The 15,721-nt window shown below is 34.3% G+C and overlaps 1 protein-coding gene across 3 annotated transcripts in view; it reads right to left on the bottom strand.

The window, feature by feature from the left end:
• LOC129747761 (pseudouridylate synthase RPUSD2-like) overlaps positions 1-15,721 on the bottom strand; it is a 716,686-nt gene that overhangs the window by 547,647 nt on the left and 153,318 nt on the right. The gene's annotated exons all lie outside the window — the stretch shown is intronic.

Here is a 15,721-nt window from a genome sequence, read left to right as displayed (position 1 = left end):
CTGTTTTATAAATTGATTAATGGGAAAAGTTTCATGATCGAATTTTGAAAACCGTCCAAATATTTTGTAGATTGGCCCAGAAAACTGACCTGTGAAAAATTTCAGCTCAATCAGTCTTGATTTGGGGGTGCCTCAAAGCGCTCAAGGTTTAGGTTTTTTGACTCTCAAAGTTCCCCAATGAGGTGACCAAAGCAAATTAGAAAAATCGAAATTTAAATTTTTGTGCCAGATGTCTTAGAAATGCACTGAAGTGTCGAGATCTGGTGTTATCTCGAAAATACATTTTTTTTCAAAAATCGACTAAAAATTTCAAAAATCACGAACAAAAAAATCGAAACAGTTTTGAACAATCTACAAAGTGTATATGGTCGGTTTTCGAACGAACGACAAGATCTCAATTATATTTAGATACCTACCCGGGTTTTAATTTTAAAGTTTGTATGGAAATGAAAATTAGTTGGAAGAATGTCACTTTCTTGTTTTTTTTTTATTATTTTGTTCTTACGCAATGCAAATGAAATTTCAATCCATGGTGCTTACTGGAAAATTTTCTTGCTTCAACTTTGCCGAAGACGGCAAAGCGGTAGCAGTAGTGAGAGTTATAATGCGCCTAACGGAGCAATCTTTTTTTTAAGAAAAGAAACTAGGAACATTGTAAGATTTGCCGTTAAATTTTCAGAAATATTATTTAAACGAGAAATTTATTGATTTAAGAGCATTAAAAGGTTCTGAGGGAATGATTGTCATAAAATTCCGAACTTATACATTTTTTTAGTTATTCTTCTGTGTAACGCTCTCGTGACAAACAAACAAAAAACACGATATCTCATGTTAAGTCCATAATGTGTTAAGAAACCACGTCGCTTAAAATTATCACAATTAATCAAAAAAAAAAAATTAAAAATGACAAGAAACGATTCAAATTTTATAAACGCCAAAACTAACAACAACAAAGATTGTAAAATAAAAATAAGAATAAAAAATTCAACATAACAAAAATTACAAAAATAAGATATCAAAATGATGAAAAAAACATTCCTTTTAGTCGATTTGGTCAATAATGAAAATATTGTCATTATCATGAATTTTGCCATTCTTATCATTTAAACATTATTTTTTTTTCCATTTTGTCATTTGTTCAATTTACGGCATTGTTGCAATTTTGGTCATATTTTCTTCATTGTTGTTGTTATTTTTATTGTGTTTTTGTCATTTTTGTCATTTCTGTACTTTTTTTATATTTCAATCATTTTAAAAAATATTGTTATTTTCATTTTTTTTTTTCATTATAGTCATTTTATCAAGTTGCTTATTTACGTTCATTTTTGGCATGCTTTGCTATTTTGTCATTAATGTCATTTTTGTCCGTTCTGAAAGTTTATGCTTATTTTCATTTTTGTATTTTTTGTTTTGCATATTTATTTTGAGATTATGCTCATGTTTGTCAATTTATGATTGTTTTTCTTTTTGCAGTGGTTTACGGGAATTCTGTTTTTTTTAAAAGTCAGGGTATCTGAATTCTGGGAATAAAATTTGAAATCCCAAGAATTCCCGACTAATCGCAGATTATACAGAGGGGCCAGCGAGTTTCCATTTACAAATTCCCGCTTTTTTCCGGTGTTTCCATACTGATCTTTTATGATTTGCCCTGTTTTAAATAACACATAGCATATTTTCAGCAGTTTTTCTTTTGTCAAAAAAGTATATCAAATTTTATTAGAAGCAGCTTGAAATACAAAGTTGCAGGAAAATAACTCTTGTAACATACCCTAAATTTTATCCAGCAAAATTTCGTCGAAAATTGTCACATTCTTGTCAGTCTGGGCCAAAAGCTTTGCTTTTAATAAAGAAAACTAGTTTATTTTTATGATTTCGATTTAATATAATATGGTTTTGATTTAATGCTATGTGATGTCAAAATTTCAAAGTGAATTTCCAATTAAAAATAAATTTATTTCTGTCTGCCCTCATACTAGGTATTGCAATTGAGCTCTGGCTTCTGAATTCTGAAATTTGAAATTTAATCATGAACAACGAAATTCGGAATAAATTTCTGATCCATAAATCAAAACTTAAATGTTAATTAAAATTCATGTTTCGAATTCAAATTTAAATTTCTGATGCGTAGCTCAAGATTGCTGTTAATTGCAACTGATTGAAATTTTATCTTTATTTTTTCACATGCAGTTTTCACAGTCTGTTATTATACGAATTTTTGGTCAGCCGAGTATCCGGCTTAACGGTTTTTTCGAGATGTTTGGTACATCTCTACTCCTAAGAAAAAAAAATAGTCATGATGAAATAAACGAACTTTAGAATTCAATAGGTTTATATATGAAAAAATTGTTGTTCGTTGTTTGTTGCTTAAGTTTTTTTGTAGTCACGGGCTCGCAAGGCTCGCAGCTAACCCCACTATCTCGCAGGAGGACCGTAGTGATGTTGCTGTTTTGGGTCCCGAACACCACCAGGACGTTGTTGCACTCCGCACGCCGCCCCTGACATGGAGAACAGACGCCTACGATATATATGTATATATGGAAAAAAATAATTTAAAGTATTTTCCCGGTTTTGACACGAATTTCCAAATATTTTCCCGGTTTTCCCGGTTCCAATGCCCAAACATTTTTTTTTTTCAAATTGAAATTGTATCCACACGGGATGCATGAATTTTAAAACGAACACACACATATAGGATCCCAGTGAAACTTTATGTTTCTTTGGAGAGATAAAATTTACTTAAACTCTCAGGCGTACATCTTTCAAGGATATGACGACCAGCATCTTAGAAATGCTAAAACCACCAACCCACACGAAGAAGTACTATATAAGCCGTGACCTAGATTCGATCTCATGACCTCTGGCTTAAAAGACTTGAATGCCTAGGTGGCCTAGAGGATAACGGCGGCAAAGATTCACTGAAGAAACATCCTCATTTTCAACGTAATTTTTCGGGAAATCGAAAGCTAGATTCCTCAACCTACCATAATAATGATAAGTTTCCAATGATTTTCAATTAAAAATACATCCCAGCAAGACCCTTCATCAAAATTAGTGAATGATTATTCGTTGAAAATGACAATTTCCGTCACCTTAAAAGTTCCAAACTTTTCCAGTTTGGTTAATATTGAAAAAAAAAACGGATGCCAGATTTCTACAATAAAATTTACCATTTCCGTATGGCATATGGCATGGCTGAGACTTCCCTAGTTAGAATTAAAAGAAATTATGTTTTTTTTTTCAAATAATGGAGCTGATCAAATAGAATTAAAAGGGGTAAACAAAATTTAAAAATCACTTACTTTTCTAAATTATCTACAATCGACCTACATTAACATGCCAGCCGTCAACTGTGTAAGTAAACAAATCTGCCTGGACCGGAATATGAATATGCGATAAAAATAACATTCATAAACATCACCATCCACCATCAGTACCGTGCTCACGTCCTCGGCGAAGCAATTGCAAGTGTTTTCGGAAGCAAGAAGAGTGATCCTTCGTCGGCAGACAATCTAAAGAACCTCCCGGAACATTTTCGATGTGTGTCACCGACTTTTTTGTGGGGAGGGCTCCCCTATGAATAATGCATATGCCTAAAATTCATCAAACCCCAGAAATTTGTCCGTAAAGTGCCTTCCGGGAGCGAGTTGTCGGATTGTATCGCTCACCTTATCGGCCCCATTTCTTCTTCGGGGTACTGTATTGTAACCATGGCGGCCAGCATGGCACAGAAGAGAAACTCTTTTCGGAAAGTGAAAATGTCATTTGCTAGCGCCCCATTCTCAACAACAACAACGACACTTCTTGGATCAGTGGGAAAAGGGAAACGGGAGGAAGGCGGACAGGAATATGATGAGTTGATGATGTCGATTTACTTCCCTTCTAGTTTCAAATGTGTGTGTGAGTGTTTGAGAGTGTTTATGGAAGCTGAAGGGACATCCCCCCTTTCCCTTTTTGCTTGTGGAAGTGGAAGTCATCTCGAAATCCATGTATTCCGAACACATCATCTGCTACGTGAATGCAAATAAGGCCATTCTGCCACGTCCTCGACGAGCGACGTCGTCATCACCGTCTAGAATCCTTGACAATCCCAGTCCATGTGGGTGGGTTGATGTTTTGCTACCTTCTCAACCCTTTCCCTAAATCGACGTCCCAATGCCTGCATCGTTAAGCCAAAACAACTATGGTTTCTCCGTTTTGGAAATTCCGAAAGTGTGGTGCTGTCGCCTGGTTCCGGTATCGGTTGCTAACGTGAATTTGATGATCTTGGCAGGATTAGCCAAATCTGGTGCTGCTATTCCAATATGGAAGCGGTGCTAAATTTATGCATATCCATTCACCACCATCGAACGAACAACAACATCCGGTTCTTCGCTTAGGGGATGCGTTGTGGTTCCGGTTGCATCATTTGTTGATGGGAATCAATTTTCTTGGCAGGTGTTGAGCAGTTTAGGTGTAATCTGTTTTCCTGCAGAACACTCAGGAAGCCATTCTTGAATCTTAGCTACCGTTTCAGAGAAGTTTTGTTGAGATAGCATTTCTTCAACTTTTCGAATGATTAAACCTCCTACCCAGAGCAAGAGTTTTGTGTATTCTATGATCCAGATTCGGTCTTAATCTTCATCCGCCCCTGAAATTTTTTACCCGTTACAGTCCATGGAGTGTTAATTTGACACTTCTGACAAAAATCAATATATCTCTCTTGTTTACTAACCGATTTTCACTAAATTCAGTTTTGGAAACCTCGTAATTTCACTCAAATGAGTTTTTCAGAAAATATTTAGCTTCAACACTTCAGTTTACCGTTATACAAAGTTAAGGAAAACAATCCGAAATATCATGCTTCGAAAAAAAGACTGTAGAACAAGCTACGAAATGTAAAAAAATCCACTTAGTGTCCAAGAAAGCTGAAGATATAAGCTAGCATATTTGTGTTAAGTATTGCAGTGTTAATGTAATTCAACCACAAGAATCGGTATGAAATTTCCTTTCTGGTGAATATAAATTTATTGAAAAAATCTTACGTAAATATAGTCAAAATCCAGTGCAAAGTTGAATTAAAGTGCAAGAAAATCTGAGTGATGACAAATTGACAAAAAGTTTGAAAAACAGGTACCTTTGAAAATTCGTCAAAAATTCTGTGTTTCGTATTTTGAAAATCTTAAGATGTGGAAATGTGCAAAATTACGTCAACTTTTCAATCCTTTTTTCAAAATTTATCTGGTATAACTTAAACAATTTTGACAGTTTTGACATTGACATTGAAAAGTACGATATTACACCACTTTTAAAAAAAAATCCTTATGTGCAACGTACAGCTTCTAGCTTCAGCTTTCTTGTAAACAAAGTGAAATTTATTTTGAGCATGCCGTTGCTGATCTACATGTTCTCTCGGATTTTTTTTTGGTTAGACTTCGAATAAAGGAATACTGAAGGATCAATATTGTCTGAAAGATATGGATACCTATTTAGAATGTTTTATTTAAGTTGAGAAAATAAAAACTTATTTCTAAAAATATTATGTTTAAGTTGTCGTTCTAGTTAATTCCAGTGAAGAAGTATAAAAAGTTCAATTGAAATAATTATATTGAAACCTCTCCTTGAAAATGAGAGATTAGAATCCTGATAAATAAAATGTTGTCGCTGACTTGAAAATTGAACTTTTCTTCCAACTTTTGGGGATTTGTACCACCGTATAATGGAAATGAAAAAGGGTTTAGAAAAAATAATATTAATAGATTAATTTCTCATAACCCATATACTCACCCCAGTTAAAATTGATTCGATTTATTTCAATGAGCTCTTAAATTGTTCAAAAAAAACTTATGGCCCCTCTCTCCTCTTCATTATCATCATCTTGATCATCATAAAAGACAATTTTCTTGTATCTAAATTAAGGTTGCCAGATTGCCGGGTTTTGTCCGGGTTTGCCCGGAAATTTTATATAAAACTTTGGGAACAGTCCGGCCCAGCTCAGTCGCTCGCATGTCATTGATAGAAACCCAGGTTTGCCCGAATTTATTCACTTTATTTGGCATATCATATAAAAACCAAATTGAATTTGTGAAAAAATTTTATTTACGCCTCCAAAATGAAATTTTTTGAGCTAGTTTTATGAAAATAATTACGAAAGGTTTTTTGGAAGCCAAAAATAAGAATTAAAATCTGTCGATGAGTTTTGATTAATTTTCTTTTTTTCTTGATCTTTGTTGAGTAATTTGTGGGTTATGACTAAATTTGCCCGGATTTTTGTCGTCAATTTTGAAATCGAATGCCTGGATTTTGTAAGGTTTTACGTGCTGAAAAAAATCTGGCAACCTTAATCTAAATACTCCTCTTTCCAAAATGTATAACTATCTGCAAAATTAGTTCTCGAGTTCTTCGAGCCTCTTACTATCGCTCCATTGAAAGGAGGGAGATTTTGCACTAAAATACCCTCTACTGTTGAATTTGAATAATAAGTTCACGAATGACCCAAATATATTGAATGAAAGCCTCCTTTCACTTCCCCCTTCCTACTGGAGGTTTCTCAAAACGTTGAAAAAAAAACATTTCTCGAGTTTTAATATATCTACTCCCTTGCCAAATTAGGTTTCGTATGTTCGATAAGTTTTCGAACTATGCAAAACTTTGTATGGAACACACCATCCCTCCTTCTCATTTCTTCAACGGAAGGAGAAATGAATCCAAGGTTGCCGAAATCACAAAAAAATATATAATGTCACAGAACTTTGAGAAAAATATCGCCACAGAATCTGTATCGCAGATCACAAAATTTTGAAAAACTTTGCAGAACTCACAAAGTTTCCTAATTTTGCAATTCTTTATAAAAATTTTTAAATTTTACTACCTGTATTCACTATGTATTTCTATGGATTAAGACATTGCACAGTGGTCCAGATCAAACATTTAGCGAGACAAAATTAATAACACAAAATCGGTGCGTTTTAGACAAATCATTTGTTCTTCAAAGTTACTTTATATAATAAGCGCTTTCTTTTTAAAAGGTGAGTTACTAGGACGTGTCAATACCGTGGAAATTCGTGGTACTGATTTCTTTCGGTGAATAGATAGAGTATTGAAATGTTCTAGAAAGTTGTAGATTGTATCATTTGAAGAAACTTTGTTGAACATATCAAAGTCGTGCAATGAAACGGTATCGCTCTATGATTTTTTCAAGATTAAATTAGTAGGGCGCGTCTAAAAAAAAGATTTTTGCTTATAATTTTTTTAATAGAAACTCTACAAGTTTGATGTGTTCTAAACATTTTCTCAACACAACAAAACGCATCTTTTTCTCGAAGACTGTGCATGGCTATCCTATTGGCTTTTGGAGCTAGGAGCATTATCGTATAAAAAATTATCAATTTTGGAGCTGCCATATCTCAAGTTGAGGCAAACAAAAAAATCTGCTTTTTGCTGCATAAACTAGGTTGTAACACGAGTATTAGATACAGAAAAAACTGGAGATGCGTTTCTTGTTTAACTCGAGATTTTTAATTTTGAACATTTTATATTTTTAAGTTTTTTCAAACAAAAATATCAAATCCTCCTACAACGCTCTCTATTTTACCGGCTCCAAAAATTATTGAAAATTTTCTGCTTTTGTGCAAATAATGGTCTCAGAAAGCTCAGGCGTGCTATTCAGTATGTCATGTTTGGCGAGTTTGAGATAATAGACATATATTCGATTAACCGAAATGGAAGTTATATACAGTGTTTTTTTAACTGTTAATTGCAAGAAGAAAATTACCTGAAATGTAAGGCGAAAAGTCAACTCACTGAAAAAATCACCAGATGCATCATCGCAAGCGTCGGTACAACCCACGGTAGATCCGTATGCGCCAGAGGAAGGTTTGGCGTTTCTTTGTCGGAGCGACTTAACCAAAGCTCAGCACTTTGAAAACCGTCAAATGAACTTTTTAGAAGGCAACAATGACTATCCCTCTTCAACTACATTATGTAGACCAATCAAACTTTAAAAAAAAAAATGAAACCCGTGTGTTAACGCAGAGAGAAGTTGAAAATGGAAGATGAGATATAAGTATTACGTCCAACATGTTGTTTGTTCAAGAATTTCTTTGTCAATACCAAAAGCGAACTTTACTTTACCATGGCTGATACAAAAGAAATTAACGATTTGACCGACTCATAATCTTAAAAATGTTACCTTAGAAAATCATCTGGAAAAGGCTGAACGAACCACAACCAATCGACGAGGAAAATCCTAAGAAATGTTGTTATGGTTATTCCCCGTTACATGCGTACATACGATCCATGGAGGTGTTTTTAAAAGCTTCCTACATATTAGGAATTAATTATCCTTCTTGGTGTGTTCGTAACTTGAAATTCAACTTACGAAATGAAACAGTTCTTGATATATTTTTTTTTTATTTAAAAGAAACCCAGTTGTAGCGCATAGAGAAGATAAAATTCATGGTCAAAGAAATTCAACTACCTGAAGCTGCGCACAGTATTTTGAAAAAACATCTTGAACATTATTGATGAATGAATATGCATTTTTTATATAAAAAAAAAAATTTAAGCTACAATATTAAAAAAAGGGAATATTAGAGAATGGTAAGAAATAAAGCATTAATAATCTCATTCGACCAACAGAATGTGATTTCAATGAACATTAAAACACGAAATTTTTATACGTGCTTTTTTGTTTGAAAAAGCTTAAAAACATAAAATGTTCAAAATTAAAAATCTCGAGTTAAACAAAAAACGCATCTCCAGTTTTTTCTGTATCTAATACTCGTGTTACAACCTAGTTTATGCAGCAAAAAGCAGATTTTTTCGTTTGCCCCAACTTGAGATATGGCAGCTCCAAAATTGATAATTTTTTACACGATAATGCTCCTAGCTCAAAAAGGCAATAGGACAAGGCCGGATTAACGGGGGGGCAAAAGGGGCAATTGCCCCGGGCCCCCCGGCTCAGGGGGGCCCCCCGAGGGAAAAAAAGTTTCAAGATTACTTTAATCATACTACTTCAATTTCTTCAAATCTGTGAAAAGAATGCAAGACTAGATATTCGGAATGAAAACTTGAAATAAACCAACTAAAGAGGCCCCAGGGAAATAATATCGTGAATAGTTTTTTCTTACATAAGAGGTCTTCTAGGGTAAGTAGAAAAGGAGTTCTCGCGAATTTTGCGGGCTGAAAATATCAAAATATTGGTATTGAAATTAAAAATTTCAACCCAAAATCTGACCAAAAATAATGTTAACTGAATTCCTAATTTAATCTACATAAATTAGGCAGAATATGAGGCAAACATCTGAAACTTTCATTTTTTTCCATCCGAACATGTCAGTCAGGATGTTCTGTACAGAAAAGTTAAAATAAAGAAAAATATCTCCACATTTTTATAACATATAAACGTCTTGCACAATTAAATTGTTTATTATTACGTTTACTTTCCAAGAAACGATTACTGCACTAAAATAGCAGCAAATTTCGTCAAAACTGGCTCTCAGTGCTAAAAAATTACAGAGAAGCTTTAAGATAATCATTTCAGAATTTTACGCGGGCAGTGTCCGGGTTGATACCGGGTATTTTTATGACTTTTCACTTTTCAATCATTACTATTGAAGCTTACGTTGGTTTTTAAATTCTAAACCCTTTTCCCTACCTATTTTTAAAAATAAAATCTAAAAAAAGAACTATAGTTGCTTAAATTGGACCAATCGACAGTACAATCCCAATTTCTGTCTTAGACTTGAAATTCGTATGGGAAACATTTTCAACAGATTTGACAGTAGTAAATATCCTGAATTCAGCATATCATTTTCCAAATGATCATTCTATAAGTATAATAAAAACGATCTCATAGTTGAGTTGCTTATATCATTGAGTGACTCTCTTAACATCAATATTTCTATGTTTTTAATCTTACATTTTTCCAAATTCAATTCATTGAGATTTTTAAGCCTTATGCTGTTTCTTCACTTACTGAAGTTCAGTTTCATAGTTTTTCTGAATTTTTAGAACTCGGGATCTTTGTTTAAGGTACTAAAATCATTCTGTGTTTAATCTCTATTCTGATTTTTTTTTTTCAATCGAGTATTTTTGCACTTCTACCCCTTTGGCTTTGAGGGCTTCGAATGAAACTTTTGTCACAATCAGAATAACAATTTTTTACAATTTTTTTTATCTGATGAGAATTATACTCATAAACTGGGATGAAAAGTTTTTTTTGGATTTCAAAGATATAAAATTGAAGTTCATATTTGATGCAATTCCTGCTTTGGCTCTGATTGTAACTCTGAATCTCTTTTATTTATTTAATTCATATTTTGTTCCTCAAAACTCGATTTGAATTTATGATTTAGATTTGAGACACTGAATTGTGGTTCTGAATATAACCTGAAATTCTTAAACTCTTATATCTGTATCTCTATGGAATGTGAAATTAATTATTTTGTTAATTTTGTATTCTATGTTTCAAATCTTCATGATAGTTCCCAATTGTCATTTAGTAAATATCTTTCGATAAAGCACAAACCAGACAATCAATGATGAAATCAAAATCATTCAAAATACCTATCTGGTCATTTTTTTTCTAAATCAGAGAATTTAAGTTGGTAATAAGGATATTTAAAAAATGAAAATTCAATTTTGAATTCTGCAGCTCAAATCAAAGCTTTCGTTTTTGAGAAATTTCTAAACTCTTCCGCCATGTTTGCACGTGATTAATTAAAAATTTTATTTGAAGATACCAAAAACTATCTTTTACGCAGTAGGTAACATGTCTATTCGAAGACAGTGTACTGAACTCATCTCCAGTTCTTTTATACGGTTGAAATGTTACGTATTCTCTGGGATAGCATTTGAAAAAAAATTAATCATAGGGGCCCCCCGAGAAAAATTGCCCCGGGCCCCCCGATGGCTTAATCCGGCCCTGCAATAGGATAGCCATGCACAGTCTTCGAGAAAAAGATGCGTTTTGTTGTGTTGAGAAAGTGATTAGAACACATCAAACTTGTAGAGTTTCTATTAAAAAAGTTATAAGCAAAAATCGTTTTTTTAGACACGCCCTACTAATTTAATCTTGAAAAAATCATAGAGCGATACCGTTTCATTGCACGACTTTTATATGTTCAGCAAAGTTTCTTCAAATGATACAATCTACAACTTTCTAGAACATTTCAATACTCTATCTATTCACCGAAAGAAATTAGTACCACGAATTTCCACGGTATTGACACGTCCTAGTAACTCACCTTTTAAAAAGAAAGCGCTTATTATATAAAGTAACTTTGAAGAACAAATGATTTGTCTAAAACGCACCGATTTTGTGTTATTAATTTTGTCTAGCTAAATGTTTGATCTGGACCATTGTGCATTGGTAACGTAAAAAAAAAATTCAAATAAAACTGTAAAAGTGTACCAATTTGTTGATGATTCACATAATTTTCCAATGAATTTCATATAAAAGCAAAGAAAACTGTGACAGAATTTTGGGTTCGAATCACAAAATTCGAGATTTTTTTTGTCAAAACACAGATTTTTTTTCGGCAAACTTGGACGGGTCTCAAAATTTCATAGAAACGTTTATTGTACGTTTGTACCTTCCTATAGAGAATTTGGTTTTATTTGCATGATAAATCATTTAAAAATGCATCAAATTTTTCGGGAGACCTCTTCCCCCCTTTGTATCTCTTCAATGAAAGAAGCAAGTGCCCTTAATAATCAAAAAAACATTTCTTGTACCCAAATAAGCACCCATGTCAGATTTGATTACATTTGCATGATAAGTTCTCAAATTGCGAAAAAATGTATAGGAGCCGCGCTCCCTCATTTTCGTTTTACTCCAATGTCGACAAACCGTATCAATTGTATGGATAATAAGAAACTATCAAGAATTTGGAAAAAGAACCTTTTTCCCAAAAATTTAGCACTGTTCTGGAGAAAACTGTTGCTTGATATGGAATGAACAACTCAACAAAATAGCAACAGTTATTTACGTTTCCAAAAAAAGCTTCCATTCTTAAAGCGGACAAATTTTTTTTTTAATTTAAATTTGCAAACAAACTTTGCTGTTTTTGACAGTCGCCATGTGGGTGTCAAATAAAAGTAATTTCAGTGGAGGTTTACTCTGCTGACCGTTTTTAGAAATTGAGAAACGGCGGTCAAAATTGCTAAAAGTTGATAGAAAAAAAGCTTAAAAGATGGAAGAAAAAAACAGGTAGTGGTATGAATAAGGTTTAGCAATTGCTTCGGTAGCTTTTACTTAGCTCGAAATCAATCAAAGCAAAAGTCCAAAGCATTTGCTTAGTTTGGTATGAATAAACATTTGCTTAGCGGATGTGTACTAAAGTCTTAGAACATAGCTTTTGCTTCGAAAAATAGAGCTATCCAACCAGCAGAATCTGAAGTTTTCTAAAGTAAAATGAAAGAAGACGATCAGAAAATTGAAAAGTACGGCTAAAGTAGCCTTGAAGTCGACGAAGCGGGTGGTGGGTGTAAGAACGACCGGATTTTTTTTGTTAATGCGTGCTCGTATGTTGATGTTTAAAGAAAAATGAATACATATTCGAATATTGTCAAACAAAAAATGGCCTAACTTTAATATTTATCATAAGCTCTCCCACATGTGTTCGGATCGGGATAATCCGATGTATAAAAAATATAGGCAATAGACGCGCATTTTAATTTAGATTTATTTTTTAATCTTAGGATTAAAAAAAATTATATAAAAATGAGAGATCTGTATAATGTTTTAAATTATTACAATTTATTTCTTACTTTGAGCCAATTGGGACTTCTTCCACTATAGCCGGATTTTTTTTAATTTGAAATATTTACTAATTGATTTGTTTATTGTCATCTTAGACGAATGATTTTATACAACGACAGGAATATGAAAAAAGTTGGGTTATCGCTTCGATTTTGAAGTGTTTTGAAGTGAAATATTGCTAATTTGATAAGTTCTTGACGTTGTTAAAGAATTTTTTATTGGAAAAGTCTGCTACCGAGCATGCTTAGAAAATAAAGCAATTGCTATGAGATTTGTCGAGCAATTGCTTCAGATTTGAGCTTTATTCATACCAAACAGCTTGTTCTAAAAGTAAAAGCTCCTGACTGAGAAAACAGCTGTCAAAAAAAAATTTATTCATAACAACCGAAGCAATTGCTTTAAGCGACTGCTCGACTGCTCGATTCAGTTTAGCAAAAGCAATTACTAATTTTTTTTCATACCACCCAGGGTCTGTGTTTTCGAGGGGGTAAGAGTCCGGGTCTATTTCATGATCGAATTTTGAATTTTGATCAAAAAACAGGGTCTGTGTTTTCGAGGGGGTAAGAGTCCGGGTCTATTTCATGATCGAATTTCGATCATTTACTTTTTGTAGATTGACCCAAAAAACAGACACAATTTCAGCTCAATCGGACTTGATTTAGGGATGCCTCAAAGCGCACAAAATTTCATTTTTTTACTCTCAAAAATAACCAAAGAGGGTACTACAGGAAATCGGAAAAATCGAAATTTTAGTTTTGATTCCAAACGTCTTAGAAATGCATAAACCATCTAAATCTGGTTTCATTCCAGAAAAAAATGTTGTCAAAAATCAACTAAAAATTTTAAAATATCACGTAAAAGGGGGACCAAAGGAAATCTGGAAGTTAAAATTTTAATTTTGATGATTTTGTGGATTTTTTAGCGAAAATCGACTTTCGGGGGACTGAGTCGTTTTTCGGAAAATCGGCCGTTTTTTCGGTAAATCGAAATGACCCATTTGGCTGCCATCCTAATGAGGGTGCGTTTGGATACAAACGTTTAAGCCTTGATCAGGCAATATCGATTGCACGCTCGAAAAAAAATACAATAAAAGCCTGGGGTTTTACGTGAATCGTATTCATATCAAAAAAGTTAACGCTCTCAGCCATTCAATCACACCCTCTATTGAGGACAACGTAGGTACCCTCCTCACTTCTGGCAATAAGTTAGTAGATAAAATAAGTAGTTTTGAGTGGTAGCAAATCATTTTTAATAACAGTTCGAGAGCAAATATTGGGAAAATGACCGCGACCATGAGCAAGCAAGAGCCAAGAGGGAGCTTACTAATATTGAGAATACGATGACTGACGACATAAGTGCCATCTATCATTTTCGAGGAGTTTGACACTATCGTTTCTGTGTCCCCTCCAAAACTATCCACATCATTTAGTGCCCACATGAACTTACGCTTCCAAATAGCTGCCAATAAGCTTGGATCCCCCGAAGGAAATCGTTTGAGAGATCAAGTTTGGCTGCGTATGTACCCAGTAGTCCCCAAGAATAAAAATTTAACGACCTTCCCGGAGCCCCAACGAACCAACTTAACACCGAGATAAACTTGATAGGGTTGTCATTACGCTTTATTTATCGTCGGTACCTACTGTTACCGAGTGAAATAAAGTTTTATTGCGCACGGCACGGGAAAAAGTGTCCCGGGTCATTAGGGGATGATGACTGCGAGAGGGTTGCCTGAGATGCGGGTTCGTTGCCGCAAAGTTTTCCACCTCTCCCCCTTTTTCTCGGGGGAGCAAACGGAAAACCGATAAAAAAACGTTTTGGATTAGTGGCTAAGGAACAAGAGAAGCATAACACCGATGCATAATGTATGATGGAGCTGCTTTGTGTTGGTCTTCGAATGGAAGGAGCGAAAATCGGCACCCGTAGAATGGGGGGATGATTTTGAAAAGTTTTTCAGATTTTGTGCGAATGGGGGACGACGACGACGATACATGATGGTGTCTGGTTTCGAGCCACAGTAAATGTGTCAAGGATGACGTGTCCGTTTCCGGTATGGTCGTCGGTCCACGGTAGGTCTGGTCGTTTGGGAATTTGACCGAACGACACCGTTGCCGTAAAAAAAAGAAGAGAGAAACCGTTCCAGGGTTAAGGGAAACTCATTCGGGACGTCAAAAGTTGTATAGGTACCGGCATACGCGTGTACAATAGCTGATAAAGTTATTAAAGCGATTTTTTTGTGAGGACTATCATGTGGGGAGCTCAATTATGAGTGACATTTTTATACTTTTTGATGAGCAGTGTACATAATTTACACAGTTAATGTCATTATTATTTTCACTTTGAGTGAAAAAACTGGACAGTCGCCATATTCAAATTAGGACAGTTTAGTCAAAGGAGAACCTTTTTTTCTGTTTTTGTTGAATATTGAGAACGATGTCTTTCTAAAATTGTACAACACTACACAAGCACTGAACAACATGGCGACCGTCAAACGCCATCCATCCAAGCAAGATTTTTTTTTATCTAATAAAAAAATCCAGCCAAAATTATTGACAATACTGTGCTGTAAATTTAGAACCAATTTATCATTTTTAAGGGCAAACTTTGTAAAATGTCTACCGATTTCAATGCTCATTATCACCCAACGATCAAGTCATTCGAACGAATCTTAAAAGGTTGATCACCCAGAACAAACAAATTGACCGATTTCGTTGTAGTTTTCGCGAACCAAAACTACTTTGTCAGTACAAAGTGTCTAACAACTGCACCACTGCAATCATCGAATCGAACCTCTGCAGCAGAAAAAGTTTATTATCTTAATAAAATGATATAAATTATAAGATGACTTGCCACCGCCTTCCCCCATCATCGAAAGCGGGAGCAAGGATGATGCAGTTTTTACAGCGAAAACTGAACCTAGGAGGAGCAACTGATCCTCCCGAATTGCCGGTATTAAAGTCGGTTGTCCACCCCCGCCCCCAC

Source organism: Uranotaenia lowii, chromosome 2, assembly GCF_029784155.1.
Source record: "Uranotaenia lowii strain MFRU-FL chromosome 2, ASM2978415v1, whole genome shotgun sequence".
In the NCBI taxonomy this organism is placed as follows: Eukaryota; Metazoa; Arthropoda; class Insecta; order Diptera; family Culicidae; genus Uranotaenia; species Uranotaenia lowii.
The sequence above is the reverse complement of the archived record's forward strand: the minus strand, read 5'-3'. Positions and strand labels throughout refer to the sequence as shown.